Source organism: Macaca mulatta, chromosome 13 (assembly GCF_049350105.2).
Source record: "Macaca mulatta isolate MMU2019108-1 chromosome 13, T2T-MMU8v2.0, whole genome shotgun sequence".
In the NCBI taxonomy this organism is placed as follows: domain Eukaryota; kingdom Metazoa; phylum Chordata; class Mammalia; order Primates; family Cercopithecidae; genus Macaca; species Macaca mulatta.
Window position 1 is genome coordinate 49742716 of NC_133418.1, and position 10239 is coordinate 49752954.

Genomic DNA, 10239 nt, shown 5'->3' on the forward strand with positions numbered 1-10239 from the left:
AAAACCCACGCTCAACATGGGCAGTCAAGCCAAAGACTGGGATCTTTGGAGAGCCTCTGGAATGAGAGTTCTCTGGGGTACTTACAAAGGGAGCTGTCAGTCATTCCAGGGGACCTAAAGGAATAAGGTTGAACAGCATCATCTCTGTGCATAGTAAAAGGGAATGTTGCATGGTCCTGGGCAGTTTCCAATATGGCAAAGCATCTGCTTGGAGAGTGCCAGCAAGCCTTCCTCTGACCCAGTCTCCAATGTCCACTAACACAAAAATGTCATCATCTCCCACATGTGAGAAGCACCGTGATTTGTACTGTGCATGGGTCACATTCTTATTCTAGAAATGCGTCACCCTGTGTTTATCTAAGTGTGTTTCCTTGGTGTAATGTCCAGTAGTAATAGAATATGAAATATCAAGGAACCATCTTTGTTATGTGACTTTCAAAATGTGAGATCTCGTTGCTGACACTGTGATATTTGTATTGTGCCGATCTCTTCCTCCTCCTCCTCCTCCTCCTCCTCCTCCTCCTCCTCATGCTTTCTCAGGGAGGAGCCCTGATGTATGTCCTGAACTCACAGTTCCTAGACCACACTAATTGAGGAGGGGAGTGGGGAGCCTTTATGAGAGGAGCTAGAGAACAAGAGTCCTTCCCCTCCTTATGCCCCAGGAGAATACTAAGAGATAAGGACAGAGTGGAATCCTGGGGAAAGGGGACTGGCCTAATTTGTGGGGAGAAGAGTGTAAGTGGAGAGGGGCCATTCCTGAGGTTTCCACATTTTCAAGCCTGGGCTCCTGGAAAGAATATCTACACAGAAATAAAGTATGTGTTTCACTCTCTCACGCCTCTGTCTCTTCTCTAGGGGTCCTAAACATCCTATAGGACACTAAATGGGATGGTACTAGGAACCCTAATAACTTGCGTAGCTAGAAGGATGGAATCAATGTTCAGCAAACTCTTACCTCTGTGATGAAATGGGTTGGGAAGACGTGGGAACTGTTCTCAGGTTGAGATCTGGGAAGGGAGGTGGGATTATGTGAAATGACAGTGATGTTGCCTATGAAGAGAGCTGTGTCAGGATGCAGACACGACAATCGAGTTATAAGCACAAGAGTTTTCATAGGACAGGAGGTTGGGGGAAATAACATCTGAGAAAGACAACGGGGAAAGAAAGCAGAAGTACTCAGACCACCATGCCAATCTGACACCTGGGAAAAAAGGGGTGGTTAGGAAGAGCCTTAGACTGTAGTGCAGCTCCCAGCCCAACATGTGCAAAGATTGCCCAGAGAGACACTGCATGTTAGCAGAAATGGCTAAGCCTGATGCCCTGCCGTGCTCAGCCACTGGCTGGGGCTCTCTGGGGAAAGTGCTCTGTGTTTGAACACCATGGTGGATGCCGAAGCCCTGCAGCTGGAGGCTGTCAGCCAACTGCCCTGCCATTCTTCCTCAAAGAGGGATCTGAGCCATGTACCTCCACAACTGCCACCCAAGCTTTGATCCAGCCCCCTGTGTTTGAAAACACATGTCAGGAAACCTGTGGCAGGCTTTGAAACATCAGTGATAATCCCTGTGATCCCTGGCAATCTGCCTCGTACACCTTGGATTGCCTGTCCCCTGTGCCACCTCACCCCCAGCAGCTCCATCAAAAGAACAATAAGCAGCTGGAAACAGACTTGTAGTGGCAACATCTGCAAAGGCACTGAAAGAGGGAGTTTTGAGAACATAGACTATCCAACACAGTTAGTATCAGAAACAAGTAATACAGATGTTTTATTTAAATCGAGGCATCTTCAATGGGAGTACGTGGATAAGCTTTAAGGAATCTGCAAGTCCCCTCCAAGTTCCCCACAAATCATATGTAAAACATTGTGTGTGTTTAATAAGAGGTGCAATTAAAGCTGAATCTTCTCAAAAGAAATCATTCACCCTCTGTTCCCCAGGAGGAGGAGACAATTTAAATTGTTTATAAAAGAGTGGCAAGAACTGGAGACTTTCAGAGCGGCGAGAGGCAGATGAGCCCTGGGAGAACCAGAATGGTTGCTGGGAAGCTAGAAACAGCTTTGGAATAAAATCATAGCTCACCTCAGATACTCAGATGAGTTAAAGCTGTAGAATGTCATTTAAAATATTTGTGGCAGTAAAGACTCCAAATTCATAACGAAGGGGTATGCTCACTCTTCCCTTGTTAGCTGAGGGAAGACTGCGAATTGAAGAAATTACAAATCAAGAAATAACTCAGGATGCAGAGTGCAGACATTCCCGTGCAGAGTCAAAGTCGTTTTCACTTATTCCTAGGCATGTGTGGCCTGCCTGCACAATGAAAGTGCTCAGCCTTGGGCACCACACCTGGCTTTAGTAATACTCTGATGGAGCTCCTGAGCTCAGAATCCAAGAGCAGTCTTTCAGTCACGGCTCCTAGCACAGTGCGTATGGTGGGGACACACCAGGAACGTTCTCCTTCATCTTCAAAGGTGAAAGGAGCATCTGATTGTAGAAATTGTTTCCCTGAACCCCACAGGCAATGCTCAGAGACACTGTTCTTTATTTCTACCCAGTTCAGGAAAACAGAGGAAGAGGACAGAGGCCATGGAGCCTCATATCTCACAAGCACCAAATTCAGCATCAAGGAGTTGCATACTTTGGTCCTGGCTTCTCTCTCAAGCAGGGCAGCTTGCAAAGGGAAAAGACTGATAATTAGAAACAAATGACTAAACAACATCAGCAATGACATGAACCCTAAGGGCCAGCTGCCCTGTCACAGTCACTATCTGATGGCATGTTGGCTGTACATATTCTAGTAGCTGCAGAGATTATCATACAGATTCAAAACTAGGCTTCCTACATTTTGTGTATCTCTCTCTCTCTCTCTCTCTCTCTCTCTCTCTCTCTCTCTCTTCCACCTTCCTTCCTTTCTTCTTTTTACTTCCAGTTTCTGTTCGTTTTCTACTCTTTCATCCAACACTGCTCCCATCCCTGGAAGCCCTCTCCTCCCAACGCTCTCTCTGCTGAAATCTCTAGGTTTTATCTCACTACTCTAGATGCTTTACTGGTGCACTAATTAATAGAAGACTTGGTATGTGTTATATTATAGACTGCAGCTTTGTGTCCCCCCACCCCACAAATTCAAATGCTGAAACCATCACCCAATGCGACGAGTCGAGGACTTTGGGAGGCAATTAGGTCATGAGGGAGGTGCCCTTGTGATGGGATTAGCCCTTTATAAGAGACACAAGAGAGCTTGTATCTCTCTCTGCTCTCTGCCATAGGAAGGACAAGGTAAGAACATGGCCATCAGCAAACTAGGAAGAGTGCCCTGACCGGAAACTGACCATATTGACACAGTGACCTTGGACTTCTAGCTTCCAGAACTGTAGGAAATAAATCTCTATTGTTTATGCCACTCAGTCTATGGCATTCTACTATAGCAGCCCCAACTACCTAAGACAATGAGAACCTACCCATCCCTACTCACAAATTCCCCTTACCCATCTCTCCGAAGCCCCTCACCCATCATATGTAGTCACCCGCCCACACTTTCCCTTTATTCCCTAACCCTCTCACCCACTTTCCCAAACTGAGATGGCTTTCACCGCAGGATGCCCAAGTCGGTCCCAACACTAAAAAGAAGCAGCTGAAAAGAAGAAGGCACTACGGCTGTTCTACATCAGCATGCAGGACCTCAGAGCTCATCCCCAGCGATCGCCACGGCAGGCAGCCCCTGCCTTTCCTGTGTGCTCCCCTCATGCTGCAGAGCTCTTTGGCCTGGGTGTTCATCTGTATACTAAATGGGGTGGGAAAAGGCACACAGCACAAGATACCCCCAAGGTCCTTGCTTGATAGAAGAAAAGGGCACATGAATGAAAATAGAAATGTGTGCTCCCAAAAAGTTGGAAGCTCTGAAAATTGGAAGAACACAACTGCTTCCTTCTCTCTCCCCATTTCAAATGTTATAGTAATTACTATAAAAATAACAGGCATTACTCTGTAGATCTTGTGCCAAGCACTGTATGTGCATTATCACATTTAATCCTCATACTCCATGAAATCAGTATCATTGACCTTAATTTAATTTGAGAACAATGGGGCATAGTTGAAGTAATTTCTCTGAAATTTCATTGCCAGAAGTGAATCTCAGTGATGACCAATTCCAAAAGCCCAAGGTCTTAAGAAAGATCCTCGGCCGGGCGCGGTGGCTCAAGCCTGTAATCCCAGCACTTTGGGAGGCCAAGATGGGCGGATCACGAGGTCAGGAGATCGAGACCATCCTGGCTAACACGGTGAAACCCCGTCTCTAGTAAAAAATACAAAAAACTAGCCAGACGAGGTGGCGGGCGCCTGTAGTCCCAACTACTCGGGAGGCTGAGGCAGGATGATGGCGTAAACCCGGGAGGTGGAGCTTGCAGTGAGCTGAGATCCGGCCACTGCACTCCAGCCTGGGTGACAAAGCGAGACTCCATCTCAAAGGAAAAAAAAAAAAGAAAGAAAGATCCTCTTCTGTCTCTTTTGTTTATCATATTCCTGGACCTCTATCCTTTTCTTAAAGATGCCCAACCCAGGCTGGCATGACCTCCCTACACACATTGCCAAGAAGCTAGTTGATGTGGTAGTATTTCAAGGAGCAGCAAGCTTCCATAACCCCATTAGATCATTGGACAAATATTTCAAAGGGTAAATTGTCTTCACAGTCACTATAGTCATCCCTACAATTAGGTAAGATGTACAGCTGGACTCTAACTACGATTTGAAGAGTGCTTACCAAGATTTCCCGCTGAAATTCATTTGGTACATTTAGTCTTGAGTGCACAAAATTCCCTAGATATGTATTTCCTTGGAGAATAAAGTCTTCTTTTAGAAAGACAAATGTCACTGGGCAGGATAATATCTCATGTTTACAACTAACAAGTTAGATATCCATGTTCTGCCCATAAGGCCAAACTCACCTAGATATTGGAATCAGGAGTGTGGAGTGGGACTGCTTGATTGCCTGAGAAAATGGTGCACAAGGGGAGGGTGTCCTGAGGCTAAGATGAGCCAGAAAATTACCTAAAAGGTTGCCCATAGGATTGCTGATTCAGGAAAGAAAGGTGAGCTCAGTACCCAAGCAAAGGAACCAGGAATTTGAAAACTAGAGGAACCAAGTGAATGGTTTTCAAACCCTAATGTGCATAATTTACTTAGTAAGTTTACCAAAATCTGGATTCCTGGCCTCATTCCCAGAGATCCTGAGCTCTGGCTAGGCCAGGGAATCTGCAATTTAACAAGCATGTCAGTGGTTATAGTGCAGATGGCCCATGGCACCACCAGAGTAGGCAAAGCAGAAACAGAAAATGGGTTGGAAAGTCGATGAGAAGGGGCTTTGACAGGAAAGAATGAGCAGGTGAACGGAGGGGGTTCTTCACACGCAGGCTTGCCTCACATGGTCAAGGTAGCCTCTCAAAGGACTGGGCATGAGAAGCTGACTGGGTGCACGGCCACAGGGTCGGCACCACCAGAGAGAAGAGAGACAGTGGGAGGAGTTGTAGGGAGGTGGGGTTGCCACCCAGTCCACTTCTCAACTTTGCCCTATCTGGACATTCCCAGTGTTATTTTTTCCAACATTTTAATTCTACTCCTCTGAAGAAAGGAAGCTCACTATCCCCCACCTACTACTCCCTGTTTTAGTCTTCCTTCAAGGAAATTTGCCAAATAAAAACTAATATCTAACACTTTCACTTTCTAGATTTTCAGACATGTGCCATAGAGGCTGACTTCTGGGAGGCCCTAATCTTGAATGGTGTCCACCTCAGAGTGGAATGGTTTTTCCTAAATTCTAAAACAATTCCCAGAGCACTTTATAGGAAAATATTTTTATACAATCCTAACATTCAACCCAATTTTATGACTTTGTTGATTACTTACAGCTTCCCTTTTATGCTCAACTCAGAATCCTATCCAAGCAAGGAAAGAAGTCTATATAACAGAGCAATATTGTTTATGTGGGCAGTGGAAAAGAGCGAGAAGGAGATCAAAAAGCAACTAAGACAAAAACAGCAGAAGTCAGATAGATTTTTCTCTTTTAATGAGTAAAAGATAATAATAATAAAATAAAGACTATAAGCCACAACTCTTCCCAGTTTTATCCACCTTTAGATAACAGTACTGGGTTCCATGATATATCATGATGACAGGAACAGCCTCCAGCATGTGGTTAGGAGCTGGGTACACATATCTGCATGTTCCTTTTTGGCTACATAATAAGAGAAAGGTTAATTGTGAGATTCCCCAAAACCCATTCTTTCAACAAATATTTACCAAAGCCCTAGAAATATTTCTTCACAGAAGACAACTCATTCCCAGGGACGGAGGGCAATGTTGGTGCTTTGATACACCGGAAATAATCTTTGATGACCCCTATGACAAGAAATATAAAGCATCCTTCAAGTCAGGACACCTAGCTCTTCATCCATTCACTCTTTGATCTCCTGCAACACATCAGGCCCAGTGCTGGCATCAGGATGCAACAGGAGTAAAAACAAACATGGTTCCCACTAGAAAACAGCTTTCAGGCTTATGGAAATGTATGCTAATCAAATAACCCACTAATGAGAGTATAATTAACAGCTGAGATAAGGATGATTAACGGAAGAAAGGCTCTTTTATGAGAGCCTGTAACAACAACAACAAAAAAAAATGGATCCACAACTTGAGGTCAGGAAAATCTTCCCTGAAGAAGAGCAAGAGTTCATTAGACAGAGAAGGGAAAGACTTTTCCAAGAATTGGTGTGGAGAAAGTCCTGTGACTAAAGAGAATACACCATTTTGAGGTACTGAAAAAACAAGACCAATGTGGCTGCTTGGAAGAGGGAGGAGAGTGTGGTAGGTGAGGCTGAAAAAGAGGGAGGCAGAGAGTATTGGAGAACCTTGTAGGCCATGATAAGAATTTTCGTCTTTAGTTTTAAAGCAAAGTCACCAAAAGATTTAGGAAGTGATAGAATCAATCTGCTTTTGGAAAAGATCACTCCAGCTGAAGGGAAATTAAATTAAAAGATAATTGCTATCATTCAAGGAGGAAGAGGTGGGGTCTTGGACTAAACTGGTGGGTGTGGATGGGTAGGAAATAGATGAATTTTAGAAGTGTTTAGAAACTATATGAGAAACTTTTGTGTGGTGATGGCACTGGTTGTAAGGAGAAGGGAGGTTTCAAGGGTGAATTTGGCTTTTCTTATGTAACTAATTGAGTGATGCCACCATTTATTGAAACAAAGAACATTGGGACACCAAGCTTGAGAGAGGAGGGAGGCAGAAATATTGTGAGTTTGATTTAAACATGCTATATGCGTTAACTTTTAGACATCAAAGAAGGCATCAACTAAGCAGTTGGGCTGAGAACATAAATTTGCAATTCAGTTACAGATGGCAGTCGATGCTATGGGCATGAATAAACTTGCCAAGTGTGATAGCACTGGGTAATCAACTGCAACTTTTAATAGCTGCATAGAAGAGGAGTCACATTGTGCCCAGAGAGAAGAAAAAAAAAAAAAAAAACAGGGAATGTGGTGTCTTGCAGGCCAATGAAAGAATATTACAAGAAAAGATTTCTATGACGTTGAATACTGAAAATTAATAGAGAAAGAGGGGAAATAGAAAATGCCTGGTAAGTTTAATGATAAAAAGATCAGTGGTGGCCTTACCAAGAGTTGTTTGAAAGAAGTCATGAGTTAAAAGCAGATCACAGTGAGCTGAAGAATGAACACATGATGAAGAAAGAAATAGAAATACAAACCTACAGAACTCCTTCTAAAAGGCTAGTTTAGAAGTAGACGGCAGAGAAGATGATAGCTAGAGGTAGTATGGGACCAAGGGGCTATTTTAAACTTGCATTTGTTGTTCAATAAAATGGATAATTTCCTGCCTTAAGGGATAATCCTTTTGAGAAGGCATAGCTTAATATACAGGAGAGAAAACAGAGAATTGTTAGTGAACAATTTCTGAGAAAGCAGGACAGTGGAAAGGAGAGCACAGCAGGAAGATGGCAGACAAAGGGGGAAGGCAGTCTAGGAGACTTGATGGTTGGATATCAGAGAAATTCTTCTGGCTGATGGTTTCAATTTTCTCTGAGAAGCAGAAAGCAGAGAAGGAGGCAGGAAGTTGTGGAACAGGGCTATAAGTATACAGAAGATTTCAAATAATCATTGCAGATTCCTTAGAAACTATGATTCAGTGGTTCAGGGGCAGTGCCTCCAAATCAACATTTTAAATCACACAGCTGATTCTGATACAGGGACCAGGCTTTAAGAAACACTGGCCAAGAGTTTCAAGACATGTTCCTTTTTATGTCCTCATGTGAAACCCACCATCAAGAGCAGAAGAAATAGATGTTTCCAAAAAGATCATACTGGAGCACACAATTCCAGGGAGTTGCTTGATCAAAGCAGCTCTGGACCCATTCTTGACCTTATGGGAAATTTAATAGATCTTAATTCAGTTCCAAGGCACTCAATATTAACTCAAACTAGTCTTTTATTCTGACTTTAGGTCCTTGTTCTAATAACAAGGTGCAATGAACTGAAGCTTTGTGCCCTCACCTCCAAAATTCATGGGCTGAAACCTAATCACCAATGTAATGGTACTTGGAAGAGGGGCCTTTGGGAAATTAGATCATGAGGATGAAGCTGTCATGAATGAGCCTAGATCCTTACAAAAGAGACTCCAGAGAGGTCTTTGTTCCTGTTTGTCATGTGAGGACACAGCAAGAAGACAACTGTCTATGAACAGGGAAGAGAGTCCTCACCGAACACTAAATCTGCTGTTGCCTCGATCTTGGACTTCCCACCCTCCTGAACTGAGAGGAAAAAAATGCCTGTTATTGAAGTGTACGGTATTTTTTTTACTAGCTGGATCAGACTTAGACACCAGGATTATGTTTTGCCCATGTTCCACTCAATCGTGTTCCACTCAACCCTTCCATCCGCAGAATTACCACGAGTTACATTAATCCTTATCTAATTTATCTATGAGAATTTCAAGGTAACAATACATGCATGAGTATGCACAAAAAGACAGATCAAAACCATCTTCGCCCAGCTTAATTTTGAAAGAATAACTGTACAAGTTTTACAAAAGCATTGTAACTATGCCAAGATTATGCATTTTGACACAAAAATAGTTTCTGTCCATGAATTTGAAGCCTGAGCATAGATTGATCAACTCTACAAAGGGTCTTACTTGGTTTTGGTAATATTCTTAATGAACTTCCCCTCATCTTTGCTTAGTTAACTGCCATTTATCCTTCAAATCCTAGATCAAATGTTACTTTCTTGGAAATGTTTCCCATCACCCTCAGTCCCATTCCAAATAGATCCCCACATTTATTCTCTCTTATATCATCCTGTTCTCTTCCTTCATGGCACTATAACAATTTCTCATATATATTATTTGTATGAATTTTTTAAAGTGTGTAATCTCTATTAGACTCTAAATCCTATGGCAAGGAATTTAGTTTTGCTTTACAATGTACACCCATTTCTTAGCATGATATCAGGCATGAAGTGCTGATTTTAGATTAGATTAGCTTAATAAATATCTTTTGAGTAAATACAGTAAATGAGTGAATAAATAATTGAGATAGAATGAAGTTTAATAGGGGCTGTTAATATTGTAGCTGTCTTTGAAACCTATTTTTTCTTCATACTGAATATTCAATTAAGAGATCCAGATCTGGCGGGGCGTGGTGGCTCACGCCTGTAATCCCAGCACTTTGGGAGGCCGAGGTGGGTGGATCATGAGGTCAGGAGATCGAGACCTTCTTGGCTAACATGGTGAAACCCCATCTCTAGTAAAAATACAAAAAATTAGCCAGGCATGGTGGCAGGCGCCTGTAGTCCCAGCTACTCAGGAGGCTGAGGCAGGAGAATGGCGTGAACCCGGGAGGCAGAGCTTGCAGTGAGCCGAGATTGTGCCACTGCACTCCAGCTTCTGCAACAGAGCGAGACTCCATCTCAAAAAAAAAAAAAAAAAAAAGAGATCCAGATCTGAAATATGTCTCTAGAGTGAAGCTAGCAGAAGCTTTAAACATTACTGGTAAAGAAATAACTCTAGGATTAGGAAAAAATAATTAGTTATCCTTTTTTGAAGATGGGTAAAACCCATTTTGAGTTTTCAAGGTATACAAGGACACTATATTGCTTAATATTAGATGGTCCACAGATAGTATTATGCTGGTAAATATTTAATAACTGGCTCTCTGGAAAAACATTTTTGTAACAGT